Consider the following 15418-nt stretch of genomic DNA (forward strand, 5'->3'; position numbering starts at 1 on the left):
CAGGGGCAAAGTGGGGGGCGTGGCCTGCGTCGGAGGCCGAGGCGGAAGGCGGGTCTAGGCCAGAGCCTAAATCCGGGAGCTGTCAAGGACCGAAAAGGGCATTGTATTAATTCTCTCTCTGCTAATGAGGAACAGGCAGTGAGTAGTTCTAGCCCCCTCCAATGGAAACCTGATTCCAATCATGGCATTCAGATACAACCCTCCAACTTCCATCGTCCTCAGCCAGTTCTCTAGACTACAAGCCCCAGAAGACATTGGGGTGCAGCCTTCCAACTTGCGCAGTAGCATTGGCTGTAATGTGCTGACAAACTGCCGCGCCGCAAAGGAAGCAGTCAACAGAGTAACAAGACGACCGTCCCGTATGTGAGAAAATATTTTTAAGCTATAGATCTGATAAATGTTAATATCAAGACTATGTAAAGAACGTTAATAACTCAACAACAAAAAACAAATAGCAATTTAAAAATAGGGAATAGATTAAGTAGAAAAATAGCCAATAAGCTTATGAAAAGATGCTCAACATCACTAATCATCAGGAAACTGCAAATCAAAACCACAATGAGATATCACTTCACCTATGTTAGGATGACTGTTATCAAAAAATCCAGAGAATTACAAGTGTGGAGAAACGGGAATCTTGTGCACCATTGGTAGAAATGTAAATTGGTGCAGCCGGTTTGGAAAACTGAAGGTTCCTTAATAAATTAAAAATAGAATTATCATATAATCCAGCAATCCCATCTCTAGGTATCCATCCAAAATAATTGAAAGCAGGTACTCAAAGGAATATCAGCATTCCTGTGTTCACTGTAGCACTGTTCCAGCAGAAAAGATGTGGAAACAACCTAAATGTCCATCAACAGACGAATGGGTGAAAAAAATGTGGTCTATACATACAATACACTACTGTTCAGCCTTTTAAAAGACAGGAATTCCTCAGTATTTAACAATAAGGATGAACCTTGAGGCCATTATACTGATAGGTTGGCTGGTAATGGAACGCTATGGTCATAAGAAAGTTTTTATTGTAAGAGACAAAAGTTTATTGGGCTGAGCAGAGATGGCTACAGCCCGGGCTGCATCTAAAGGAGACTTGCAGCCCCAAGGGAGGGGTGAGGAGGGTTTTACAGGGGCTGTGCTGACTGGGTAGCATTGCTTGAACAGAAAATGCTGAGTGCCTGTAAGCCAGAAGCTGTTTTGTGGCATTTTCTGTTATCGCCATTTTGGCTCTGTCTGCAGGTGCAGGCCAACAGACATTTTGTTGTTTTCTTGCAGACGTGGCCCTGTCTGTAAGTCAAGGTCTCTGAGACCTAACATTCAGAGGCCTAACATGAAGTCAAGGTCTCTAACATTCAGAGACCTAACATGTACTAAGTGAAATAAACCAGTCACAAAAAGGCAAGTATGTTCTGCATTATTCCGCTTATATGAGGTAGTAAACTATTAGAAACAGAAGGTGGAATGGTGGTTGAGGAGCTGGGAGAAGAGGAAAAGGGAGAGTTGTTCACAGAGTGTTAATTTTCAGTTTTGCACGATGACAAAGTTCTCGTGATCCGTTGCACGCCCATGTGCGCGTAGTTAACACTACTGTACGGTACATTTAAAAATGGTTACGTTGGTCAATTTATGTTATATGTTTTGTACCACAATTTTTAAAAAAAGTACTATGACAACAGTGCAAAGATGCCTTGAAGTTAGGCTGGAGCGAGGATGCGTCCCTTCCACCACGGCTGTCCTTCTGCTACCTCCCAAAGACCAGCTCCTGCATCATTTCCTCTTTGTGAGCAGCAGGACTCATTCTCAGCCGCCTGGCCTCTTCCAAGGGATTGATGCAGTGTCTGTCCCCTTATTCTCTTCGGGGGTGACAGAGAAGGGATGTGGGAAGTTCTTTGTGGGACTCACTCCAACTCTGTGGAGCTGGCGGTGCTACCTGGTGAGGCTCTCTCTTTGTCCAGGATGTGGAATAAGTTGGAGCAGGAGAATGAGAGGGAAATTTGTCAAAGGGGGTTCTTAGAAAGGTGGGGCAGGCCCACCTACCAGGCATCTGCGTCGTAAGGAAACAAGTCTGGGATTAACCGTCGGGTGCATGAATGCCCTTTTTTCTGTTTTGTGGGCAAGATTGATCCTCTGATGCCATGTAATGATTTGGGGGATATAGAGTGATAGGTTTCTTAGGAAGGATGTTAGTTTGTTTTGTCTTGTCGTTTTATTGAAAGCACAGTATTTGTGAGATCCTGTGAACATATCTGAGAAAAAGGTGACAAGAATTTTAAAGGATTCCATTGAAGAATGTCACATGGTGCTTGAACGTCCTCCCCTTGTGACTTATACTTCAACAGATGGTAAAGCAAATTTCAGCCTATGGTTGAAGTAAGATGCATGTATTAATACCTCCTAATTCCTTCTTGCAATAGGATTATTGCTTCCACTTCCCTCTTTACTTTGCAGACCACAGCAATTTAGATTAATATAGCTGATTTTAAGACCACGATTAAGAAAAAAATGAATTATATATAGATGCGTATTATTAACACACTTGCTGTGTACAAAGAGAAATGTTTTGTAAGTATGTTTGCTTTGTTTTAACTGAATGATCTTTTTTAATCCTGTTGAAGACAAAGACAAAGATATTCAGAAACCTTAAGAGAGGTCGTTCAGATATACTATCAGCTCCATCAGAAAACTGAAAGGGAAATCTAAGTTGTCATTTGAAAATCTAGCAATGTTTTAGAAAAGGAAATAAATGGTATGCAATCTTTCCAAAAGTGAGATTTTGTGGTTTCTGCCTTTGAAGCCTTTGGCAGAACTGGGAAATGCATGGTGGCTACGAACCGTCAACCCATGTGGTTGGTTTTTCTGTTGTTTTTAACTCTTTAAGTATATAAATCTTTGTTTTTCAGTAAATTATTATCCATGATAATACACGATGCCACTTGGAATAGCAGGAACCATGGGAAGCAATATATAGATATTCGACTTAATGAGATTTATAGACTTTTGCAGTGCATGACCTTACACTATGCTCTGGAATGATAATTGGCATAGCGTTGGTTTGCAGTGGTTAAGTAATGATTTTGTCAGGAAGAGCCATTTGTTGGACCTAGATTTAAAATCTCCTCCCCCTAATACTCCTGTTAAAAATCAAAACAACACAAAGCAAAACTGAAAACACACTACTAACACCTGCTCTCTCGTTCTTTAGGATGTTAACTTGTGGGACAGTGGCAGCCTAAAAGAATCTAGAGACCAGGAAGAGGGTATGCAGAAGCAGGGTTCTGCCATTCGCTGTGTGACACAGAGGAGTCATGTAACATCTCTGGACTTTGCTTTCGTATCCTGCAATAGGAGAGGACCAAATGGTTTTGGAAACCTTTTCAGCTGTTAAATCTCTTTGATGAAAAAAGTAATGGTCTTTTTCTTGTCCTGAAAGGTAACTTGGCAGAGGTCCTAGGAAAAAAAGAAGAAGGAAGTCCTGCTATAAGAAAACATCCATTTAGGCAATCACATGTCAATTCCACCAGTGCTTCTCAAACTTTAAGGTACCTATGAACGAACCACCTGGGGATGTTGTTTGGGGTGTGGCCAAGATTTGGAATTTCCAACAAGCTCTAGGGTGGTGTTACTGGACCTTGCACTACACTTTGGCAAGGAGCTAAATTGTAGCTGGAGGTTTTACGGGACTTTGAGAAGTTAGAGGGGGAGAGGTGACTAAAGAGAACTGATAGAACAGGAGAAACAAGAAGGAACTAAAGTTTGCCAATTTTATTTTGTCAATAGAAGTAGATCCTCAATTTTATATTTGAAGTCTGAGAAATTAGTGTTTGATATAGGACATTTAAAGACAGTGTTAGAAAGTTAGTTTTGCTTATTAGAGACATTTTTCTCTTCATTCTGCAACTTGACTGAATTGGTTTTCACCACTGTGTTCAAGGCCATTGTCACATTACAGTTATTTTTACCTGATACAATTACTTTTGTTTAAATTCAAACTTAAGTAGTCTCTTCCCTAAGCATTTTGATTTTTTATATATCATTCAATAGCGCTGATGAAAAAACAAAAACAAAAACAGTAAACTCCTCTCTTTCACCCGTTATTTAGGTATTTAGTATGTTGTTTAGGCAGGCCCCATGAAGTTTTCTCTCTACCTGCATAAAACAAAAGTAAGACTCGTTTGGATGTTAAGTAGATTTTCCCTTCCTATTTTCACTCCTCGAGACTCCTTTTGACCTGGCTGACGCAGAATGTATGCAAAGGGTCACCTACTCTTTGGTTAGCTATTGATTTGTGTGCTTAGCTATGTCTCCAAAAGGAGCTTGTGCCCCAAGCCTTCATTCTTTATGATGCATCAGCAGCATTTAATAGTGCTGGTTGCTCTCTTTTTCTAGAGACACCTTTTTTCATTTCCTTCCAGATTCCAATCCGGGCTTTCCTTTGAGCTCATTGGATGCCCCTGTCCAGTTTTATGGCAGATTCCTTCTCTTCTCTTTGACGTCTGCAGCACCCTAGAGCCCAGTCCTTCCGCCTCTTCATTTCTCTATACCTCACTTCCTAAGAGATCTCCTGGGTTGTGACTTGAAGTACCATGTATATGCTGATGACTCTCTCCCAGAGCTGTACCCTGCACCATAGAAAGGTGCCAACTTTTCATTTGGCACTTCCACTGAGATACGTCATGGACATTTCAGACTTCATGTATGCAAAGCTGAACTCCTCGGTATACCTTCCTTCCAAACTTCTGCCGCTCACTGTCTTCTCCATCTCATTAATTTCTTCTGGGCAGTTACTCCTGTCAAACACTTTGGACCCATCCTTGACCTCTCTCTCTCACACACCACCTGGATCCAAAATATATCCAGAATCTGACCACTTCTCACCTCCACTGCTATCATTTGGTCTATCTCACCATTGTCTCTTGCCTGGATGATTGCAGCAGCCTTCTGAATTGTCTCCCCCTAATCTATCCATGTACCTTTCTTTATAGCCTGTTCCCCACACACGGCAGCCATAGCGATTCTTTGTACAGTAAATCAGATGATGTCACTCCTTTGCTCAAAACCCTCCAATGGCTCCCCAGTACACTCATCGTAAAAGCTGAAGCCCTCACATGGGCTGTCTGACTTCTCAGTCTATCCCAGGTTAATCTTGCTGACATCACCTTCTAATACCTTCCCCTTTATTCTCTTTGTTGCAGTCACCATGGGCTCCATGCTGCTGTGTTTTGAACAGGGCAGGCATGGTCCTATCAGAGTTTTTTCACCGTTGTTTCCTTTGCTCAGAAAGTACTTTCCCCGGGTATTCCTATATTCTCCTTTATCTTCAAATATTTACTCAAAAGTTGCCTTCTCAGGGGGCCCTACCCTGACCACCTATATATAATTTCAATTCTTCCAGCTCTGACAATTCTGATCCCCTTCACTCTTACCATAGCATTTATTGCCACTAACAGAATATATAATTTATTCATTATGTTATTGTGTCTCTCTCCTTGCTGGAATAACCTCTTTAATGATAGGGATTTTTGTTTTGTGATGTATTTTCAGCTTTTAGTACTGTGCCTAGAAAAAAGAAGGAATCTGTCCTATGTAACAATGTGGATAAACCTGAAGGATGTTTTGTTATATGAAATAAGCCAGTCACAGAAGGGCAAATACTGCATGATTTCACTTATATGAGGAATCTAAAATAGTCAAACTCACAGAAACAGAGAGTAAGTAGCATGGTGGCTCCCAGGAGCTGGGGAGGGAGAAATGGGTAGTTGCTGTGCAAAGGGTATAAATTTTCAGTTAGGCAAGATGATCAAGTTCTAGAGATCCGCTCTACAACATTGTGACTATAATCAATAGTACTGCATTGTATACTTAAAATTTTTTTAAGAGAGTAGATTTCAAGTTAAATGTCCTTCCTACACAAGTGGTAGAGTGTGTGTAGTTATAGTATTTAATTTACAAATAGATATGTATCAATTGCTTTGTATCTTAAGCCCTCATGACCAAGACCCTGAATTTTAAAAGTTGCCATATACACACACACAAAGAATTATGCCTGGCATATAGTAAGTGTTCAATAAATATTCATTAAATGAATGAAGAGGTACCGTGGTACACTTTGGAATAATGCCACAGATTGGGTCTGTATGGATGGGGGAAAGGTAGGGATAACACTCTCACTCATCTTTCTTTTGAATACAAATTACCATTGTTGTCTTTTATTGGGTTACAGAATGAGTTTCTTGTATCTGAATGAAACCAAAAGTAACTTAACAGTACACCAAATAAGTAGGATCTATAGGTGGGTTGACTTAAGTTTTTCATTTCCCTTGTTTAATTTTTTCTTTTTAACTTCAGCTCATTTTTGTCGTTTTATTTACTTTTTTAAATGGCTTCATTATTTATGATTTATTTGTATCAACCCTTCTTAATGTCATGGACTACATTTGAACCAGGAGCTTATTTGTTGCAATATCCTTGAACCTTGATTGGAATGGATTTGGTAAACCTGTTTCAGTTTGAAGTTAAAAGAGCCCAGGTGATTTGAAGCAGATCCAGGGAAAACATGAGAATATCTGCGTTGATTCTAGGTCGTCAGAGTATTCAGAATGACTTAGTATTTTAGGCTGGAAAGTAGGGAAACATTTAGATCTAGGCTGCAAGAGAATTTTGTATCTTTTGTGGTCCAATAGTATGGCGTATTACAATATTCCTATGCATGTGGAGTACATAAATGAAAATATATGACATTTATTAAATACTGTTACATCCCTTTCAAATTAAAAAAATCAACAAAAAGTGTAATAAAAGGGTTTATTGCATTTGTTTAAGGTTTGCTGCCAGATTTGAACTTAATCATCTGCTGATTTGTATGGTTATATAATGCAATTAGCAATAATGAGTGATGCAAATATTTTTCAGAAACCCTTCCACATATTTATGCTATGTATTTTTTCTTCAGTTCTGGCAAAACTTTTTTTTTTTTTAAGGCGGGCACAGCTCACAGTGACCCATGCGGGGATCAAACCGGCAACCTTGGTACTATTAGCACCACACTAACCAACTGAGCTAACCGGCCACCCCCAAAACTTTTTTTTTAAAAAAGATTTTATTGGGGAAGGGGAACAGGACTTTATTGGGGAACAGTGTGTACTTCCAGGCCTTTTTTCCAAGTCAAGTTGTTGTCCTTTCAATCTTAGTTGTGGAGGGTGCAGCTCAGTTCCAGGTCCAGTTGCTGTTTCTAGTTGCAGGGGGCGGAGCCCACCATCCCTTGCGGGACTCGAGGAGTTGAACCGGCAACCTTGTGGTTGAGAGCCCACTGGCCCATGTGGGAATCCAATCGGCAGCCTTCGGAGTTAGGAGCATGGAGCTCTAACCGCCTGAGCCACCGGGCCGGCCCCGAGATTACGTTTTTTTTTGATTACTTGTATAGGTGTCACTCAAATGTCCCAGAAGAGAAAATTTGCCCAACCGAAAATGTAGAATTTCTCAGCCCATCTTACTTAGTCATTAAAAGATATCATGTTTCTAACCATTTGTATTTATAGTGTCACATATGATCATAAACCACAAAGTTAATACAGAATGCTGCTTCTCAAAGGTGTCTCCAGAGATAATTCATGGTATGACTTTTTATTATAAATAAATGCTTCCTTTTAAAATAAAAGAAAATATATTTATTTAAGGCCTGTCAGTGGTGGTCTACTGTTCTATGAGAAAAAGAAAATGAAGGCTGTTTGGCTGAGGTCAGTGATAGTGGAAATGAACCAAGTAAGCAAGCTATGACCAAGTATCTTGGAGGAAAGCTTTCCAGTGTGAAAAGTGACTTCTCATTTAAAATTAATGTGTACTATAATGAATTGTCATAATTATGCCCTAATTTTTAAAGTACTTTTGCTTACCATAAAATATTTAGAAAACTGACTAATATAGTTCTTACTCTGCTAGAGATATATAGGTTTATGTTGCTTCTGACATAATAATTTGCTGGAATTCATAGAAAAATATTATGAGGTATACCTTCATTTGTTGAAAACCTAGATTTGGCTGGGGTAGCATAATTTTTTTTCTTTTCTTTTTTTTCAAAATGTTCATAGTAGTTAGATTAAATCCAGATAGCTCTTTGGCCTCTAAAAAAGCAAACATTATAACAACTCTGTTGCTCAGTGTATATACAAACAGTGCATTTTTAATCATCCATTCATGTTGCCTATAATGAAAAGATTAGACTCTAGAGGGAAAAGTGAAAGAAGAAAATTACATACAGAAAGGAGAAGAGTAGGCGATATTAAAGTATACCTAACACCAATACATTATTTCTAAGGAAAGTCTGGGCCCTGGCCTCCCACACCAAGAGGAGACTGAAAGGCCTTCCTTCAGAGGGCATACTTCAGTTTCTCAAGGATTGTGCAACCTCCTCCCAGACCTAATGATTGTTAAATACTATGGTTCCCCCACTGTTGGGCAACATAGTTATACCTTAACAATACCCAGAGAACAATTTTAAGCCTACGACAACTCCACGTGTTGGAAACTATGGTTCTTGTCTACATAATGTATTGTCCATACATGGTCTGTCTAATAGGGCTTCCTAACTGGTATGCCACCTATGGAGGTGAAGAGCATGCTAGAATGTTGCTTCCCCTACAAGGATGTGTACAAATCTCATCATTTGTGCATGTCCTAACGACAGAAATCTTGTTGAGATATAAATATCAAGTAAATAGAATGGAGATGGAAATTTAGGAGTGAGCAGGATGCTGGTTGTATTTGAAGCCCTGAGAATGGGTGAAAATGTAGAGAAAAGGTGCAATGAGAGGGCAGAAACCTTAGCACCACAACCTGGAGAATATGAACATTAAAAAAAGAAATTTGGGAAGAGAAGCCAGTAAAAGACTTTAAGAAGGGCAAGCAGAGAGGCAGGAGAACCATTTGGGCTGGTACCTGGGAGGTGACTTTTAATGATAAAACTAAAATGTTTCCATGCCATTTAGCATCAACTGGTTCATTAGTGTCTTTCGTGGACACAATGGTAACAAAATCTAGATTTGCACTGTGTGAAGGAGTAGGAAGTAGAGAAGACTAAGTGTATATGGGCCTTTATAAAGAAACTTAGCTGTGAAGGGAAGGGAAGATGATGACTGGGAACAAGATAGAGAAAATGAAGTGGGAAAATACTGCTTCTTTCATTACTTGAAGGAGTGTAGCAGACACTGTTCATTACCTGCCCAATTAATATCTGTTCTCCCCTCTTTCTTACTCATAGAGTCCCAGTTTATTCAGAGTGGTAACATGCCGAGCTAAAAGACAAGAGCTCTCACACGTCCCATGTTTCCCCGAAAATAAGACCTGGCCGGACAATCAGCTCTAATGCGTCTTTTGCAGCAAAAATTAATATAAGACCCGGTCTTATATAAGGTTTTCTATAAGACCCGGTCTTATATTATCACAAAATAAGACTGGGTATTATATTATAGTAAAATAAGACAGGGTCTTATATTAATTTTTGCTCCAAAAGACACATTAGAGCTGATTATCTGGCTAGATCTTATTTTTCGATCTTACAGTCCTTTCAGCAGTGGGTAACCAATGAGATATACTCTGAAGTAGCATGAGTTTTCTAGTGTAACTCCTTAAGAACACAACTGACTACAGACAAAAGCTGCTGTGTGCCCTTTGTGCTTTTTTTTTTTAACCCTTTCCCTTCTCTTCTCCCTGTTTTATGCTTGTAACTGGCATCTTGGATCATGAGGCAAGTTGAAGATGGAGCCAGTGTTAAGGATATTGGAGTAGAAAGAAAGAGGTTGGGTCCTTTGTGATACCAAGAAGCCACAGACCAGCCCCCAGGAAGTCTACTTCCAGAGTTCTTTATGTGAAAGAAAACCTTTATTCTGCTTCATCCACTGCAATTTCTGGCCTAACGCAATTTCTACCCAGTAATGGTAGTCAATCATTCCAAACTTTCAATGTTACCTGCAAGTACTATTCCTGACTGAAAAACAAAAAACAAAAAAACAGGGCATCAGATGCTAATGCACCTAAATTCCTGCCTTCCAGACTTCACTTCCCTCCCATCTCAGACTTGCTTCTGTCCAAGACAAAGGAAGCATGGTAACCAGTCTTGGCTACTCTCTTCTGCCTCCTTAGAACATCCTGGTAACACCCTTCTCTCTCCACCGTCTGTACCATCTCTCGGTCTCCCCACTCAGGAGATAAAGATACCTAAGAAAACAAACCAAAACAAACAAACAACCTCCCACCCACATCCACAATCTTCCGTACAACCTGGACTCCTGGTAACTACAAGCCTACGTCTTTGTCTTGACCTACCTTTTCCTTTCCTTTCTCTCATGTGCAAATAAAGAGCAGTCTGTATTTGCCAGCTTCACCTACACTGTCCATCTATCACCCCACGGACGACTTACTGTGGCTTCTGTCCCACCACTTTCCCCAACCAGGGGCGTCCTAATTGCCAAAGCCTCCTCTTCCCCGATTTTACCCGAGCAGCACGAAGCCCGCTTGAGCACCTCCTGTGTGACTTTCTCCTCTCAGGCCTGTACTCTGCCCAAGTGGGCCTCCTCCTCCGTCTCTTCTCCTCGCTCAGCTCCTCTTGCTTAAGGGTCAGTGGCTTTAGGCCCAAGGACGGGAGGAGACCAGGAGCTCAGCGAAGCAGCGAGGAGCTGCCCTAACTCAGGTTAAGCGGAGGGGACAGTCGGCAGAGCGAGGGGAACAGGGGACTGTCCTGTCCTCTGGAAGAGCCAACACCAGGGCGCCAACGCGCACGAAGCAGTTCCAGAAGGGAGGGTTAAGGCTGCGCCCCTGACCGGACGCAGAGCACCGCTCCACGCCTCCGGGTGGAAGCCCACGTGGGCTTGTTCCGGGGCTTCCTGGCGGGGCAGCGGGCCAGGGCCGCACACAGGGCGCATGCGCGGGCGGAGCGTGCGGGGCGGTGCCTGCTCAACGCGCAGCACGTGCCCGCCCTGTGGCCCATATAAAGGCGGGCGCGGCGCCACAGCCGCCATAGACGCTGTGGGTTGCAGAGGTCGGTGTGCCACCTCAGGGGGTCCCAGTCGCAGACTTCAAACCACAGCAGGTCGGTGTGACAAATTTGAAGCCGGGGTGGTGCGGATTGGCGGGTGGGCTGAACTCACTGGCTTGAGGGTATTTGCGGGGGGCGGGGGGCAGGTGAGGCAGGTGAGGCTTGGGTGAGGTGACCCTGAGCCCGGGGGCCTCCTGGACTGACCAGAGCCTCGGCCTGGGGAAGGTGCTGGCCCGACACGCTGGAGGGGCAGAGGACAAGGACAGTGTAGGCCCGGCCTAAGCCACCGCCCTCGGGTGCAGCACCTGATGTTTGAGGCCTGGCACTGAATTGCGCCTGCGCCTCCAAAGCCTCGCTCTTGCCCGGGGGCTGCTGTGCAGGAAGCCTAGACTTGCGTGTCACAAGGTGACGCGGCCTTTGGGCACCACTCCCCGGGTCCTGAATGCGGTGCAGCCCTTTGTGTCACTAATGCCAGGTGAGTCCCTGGTGCCAGGTGAGCAGGAAGACAAGGTAAGGAACCTGACACCCAGGCCTGGAGTTGCGAGGGGACTGAGATGACTTCTCCACCCTCACATTTTACTAGGCTGAGTGTGACGGGCCTTTCCTGAATGTCAACGTCTGTTTTTCAGCCTAGACAATGAACTCCTCAGAAAACAATTTTGACAGCAGTAACGGCCGACCCTTTATCGTGCACACCGTGGCCCAGCAGCAGCCTCACCCAAGCTTCTGGTACCAGAATCCTGCCTATAATCCATTCTGCGTTCCCGGAGCAGGTAAGGACTCTGCAAAGCGGTTCAGTGGGATTCTGGACCCTCCCTAAAACCAGTGCCTGAAGGTTTTCTGATGCTTCTCCACGACCTCCCTTTCCTCACCCTCCTGACACAAAGGGGATTGTGGCCGCTCAGGGGCAGTGTGTCAAGTTCACATCACTAGGAAAAATGGGGATCTAGCTCTATGCCGGGTACTCTGCTGAATACTAGCAATGAGTCTGTCGTTCCACCTCTCAACCCCGCGAGCTGCCCTTGTTTCACAAATAAGGGAACTGAGGCTCAGAGAGTCAGTGACTTGTTCAGGGTCACAGTAGTCAAACCAGAACCTCCTTATGTTCTGAGACCAGTCTGGTTGGAAGAGGGACCTCAGAGCTGCTAGTCCAAATGTTACAGGAGTATTGGTTGTTGCCTACACCATGAACAATCAAAGGTCAGCAAGTTGATAAGTATGTAAGCAGGGCTTATTAGTGATGTGTCCTCAGGGAAGAGAATGGGAGAGAGGCATAGGCTCCCAGTATTAGTGAGAACAGGCCTAGCCGAGGCTGGCAAGAGGGCCCTGTCCCAAGGACTTATAGTTTGCTAGGTGGAGTGAGGGAGTTACATGCTGATTTGTCAGGGAAGGTGATCTTCCACAGGAGGGCGGGACCCCCTAAGCTGGGTGGAGGTCTCCTGACTCAGATCCTCATCTTGCTCCAGACCGCCTGTCATGCTGTAAAAATGGACACATGGCTTGAGGCAGTTAATGCTGTTTAAGAGCTTTTTCTGTAGGCACTATGGACCCCCTCCCATCACTATGGACCCTCACATTGACACATCGGAACTGAATGTTTGGAAGGTAGATACCTAGGATTTCTTTCAGCACAGTGGTAAAATGGGAAGGGGCTGGAGGCAGGGCCAGAGGCCTGAAGGGGTGATTCTCTTATCTCCAGTAGCAAAGAATGATAAACTTACTCTTGTGTCCCCTACTGGAGAGAAATCATGTGTGTACATCACTTTTTACCAAGTAGAAAGCTAGGTGTGATAAAGGAGTGCTTTTGAGTTCATTAGTCACTGGTCCCAGCCTAGGTAGTTGAAATCTCCCTAGAGGGGCAGTGTGTCATGTTCACATTATGTCAGTGGAGCTATTGGTTGAAGCCATGTCAAAGTTGCAGTCCGAGCAAGAAGGAATTCTGCCGGTATATGGCCTATGGACTTGAACTGTCTCCGGTGTGACTGCCTACCTGGCAGATTTTGCACCTACCCATGAGCCAATTCCTTAAATTTTTTTCTGTATGTAAAGGTTCTGTTGGATCAATTCTGTGAAGCCCACTAATACAAATGTTGAAAGGCTATTTTGAAATGGTGCAGAGGAACAAATTGTGTGAGGAAAACTTTGTATTGCCTTTGTTATTTTGTCAAAGGCAATACCAGTTGCCTATTTGTAGGTTCTCTATTTTGTTCCAGTGATCTATTTGTACTTTTGTCCTTAAATGTTAGCATTCAGCTGTGAGCCTGCTGGACCCAGTGCATTCTGTTTTGGAAGGTTATTGATTCAAGTTCTTTGGTAGATATAGACCTTCTGAGATAGTCAAATTCTAGTTGTGTGAACTTTGGTAAATGTTTTCTGTCGAGGAATTAGTCTCTTTTATCTGCGTTATTAAAATTGTGTGAATAGAGTTTAGTATTTTTAATGCTCACAGGATTGGCAGTTATATTCTCAAGTTCATTTCTGATATTAGTAGTTTGGCTTTTCTTTTTTACTTAGCCTGGCTAGAGGCTTATCAGCTTGCTCTTTTCAATGAACCAGCTTTTGGTATTGGTTTCTCTATTCCTGTTTTCAACTTCAATGATTCTACTCCAATTTTTATTTTCTTTTTACTTTGGATTTAATTTACATTTCTCTTAGAGATGTCTTCATTTACGCATGTGTTTAGTGTATTTTAATCTGAAAGTTTTTCGGAATTTTCCAGCTCTTACTGTTTTTTGCATTAATTTGGCTGTGGTCTAAGAGCAAACCTTATATAAAGTATTTTTTAGTTTGTAAAAGTATATTTTATGGCCCACAATGTGGTCTGTCTGGGTAAATGTTCCTGTGAGTGTGACAAGGTGTATTTTTCCATCGAAGTCTGTAGATCTCAGTTATATTTAATAGGTTGATGGTGCTGTTGAATTCACCTGTCTTCGTATAAATTTTTTTTTACCTCCTGCCTCTGTCCAATTGTAACAAGGATGCTAAAGTCTCCAACTATAATAGTGAGTTAATCTATTTATCCCTGCAGTTCTGTCACTTTTTGCTGCACGTAGTTTGACCCTCTGTTAAGGGCATACGCATTAGGGTTTATGACTCAGTGAAGAATGACCTTGTAGATAAGGCTGTTCTTTATCCCTATCACTTATACACCTCCCACTTGATTACTGTCAGCATGGTATATCTTTTTCCATTCACTTTTATTAGCTGTCGTTAAAGTGAGTTTTTTGTAGACAGTGTGATTTTTGTCTTAGTAGATCTTGTAATGCTTTCTTGATTGCTAGGCGTTATGTGCTGGATAAAAGGGACTGCTCTAAATAGGCCTTTAGTAATGTGGTAAGTTATTGGGGGTGGGGAAGGGATCATAGTTTTATGGTTGTGAAAGGACTATCATTAGGTGTGTCTTTTAGTCAGATTGTGCCTTTGGACTGAACTATACATATGCTTTACCTTCCTGTTGAGATGGGAGAGGTGTGGTTTGGAGATAGGTATTTCCCTTCTCACAGGTCAGTTTGGATCGCTTCTCCTGAGGGCCCATATTGAATGCTGTTATGTCACAGTGGTTCCTTTTTGCCCTCTCCCTTTGGGAAGTACAAGGTTTTTTTGTCCTAGATGTACTTTGAGAAACTGAGCTACTTCAGGTAAAACTTAACATGTGCTTCCTCCACCCTTCCTCAAAGTTCTAAATTCAGACTTGTCCCGCTGAGTCTGAAGTTGTCAACTGTTCAGGTTTTCCTGCCTCATTACTGTTTCCCAGGGAATTCCCCCCCACCACTTTCTCCCACCTTCTCCCCCCGCCCCCCAATCCCAGGGAGTTTTTATGTCTTGGGTTTGTGCCCCTGTAAGTTGTGATAGTTGTACTGGGGGTCACAGTTTGCCCTGTAACCTCACTACTCTGATGGATCTAAGAAAAATTCATTTTTCGCATCAGCTTTTTACTTTGCTAGGCTTTGAAGCTTCTTACGTATCCAGAATTGGGAAGTCTACCACAATATGCAGTGCTGTACACTTGAAATTAGGGCTGAATTTATATTCCTGTAAATGGGTGGGTTTTAAATATTAAATTCTCTTTGCCTCAGTTTCCTCCTTTGTATAAGATCCAGGACTTTTTACTGGTTACAGAAGAGGGGAGGCATTAAAAGGAGTAGTTGCTTCGTTTATAATTTAAACTTCATTTGATAGCTTTGAGTGATTAGTGAGAGGAAACAAGTCTTAATTACGCCTGTTTCTGCTATGGGTGATTGGGTAGTGGTTCTCTGGTGGTTTCTAGTGGCAGGGACCTGCTATTGTGGTATTTTGTTGTACTTAACACAGTATGATGTGTATGGTCAGACTTTTTTTTTTTGTATTTCCAAGACTTTATTGGGGAATAGTGTTTTTCCCAGGACCCATCAG

General features: G+C 42.4%; 1 protein-coding gene across 1 annotated transcript in view; it reads left to right on the forward strand.

Moving 5' to 3' along the window:
* The window catches only part of LOC109461232 (uncharacterized), a 24280-nt gene continuing 8862 nt past the window's right edge, over window positions 1-15418 (forward strand). The window contains exons 1-3 of the mRNA XM_074340984.1: window positions 1-359; window positions 3431-3539; window positions 11656-11799. The gene's annotated coding sequence lies outside the window, so the exon portion shown is untranslated. The remainder of the gene's footprint in view (window positions 360-3430; window positions 3540-11655; window positions 11800-15418) is intronic.

This window comes from Rhinolophus sinicus, linkage group LG09 (assembly GCF_036562045.2).
Source record: "Rhinolophus sinicus isolate RSC01 linkage group LG09, ASM3656204v1, whole genome shotgun sequence".
NCBI lineage: Eukaryota > Metazoa > Chordata > Mammalia > Chiroptera > Rhinolophidae > Rhinolophus > Rhinolophus sinicus.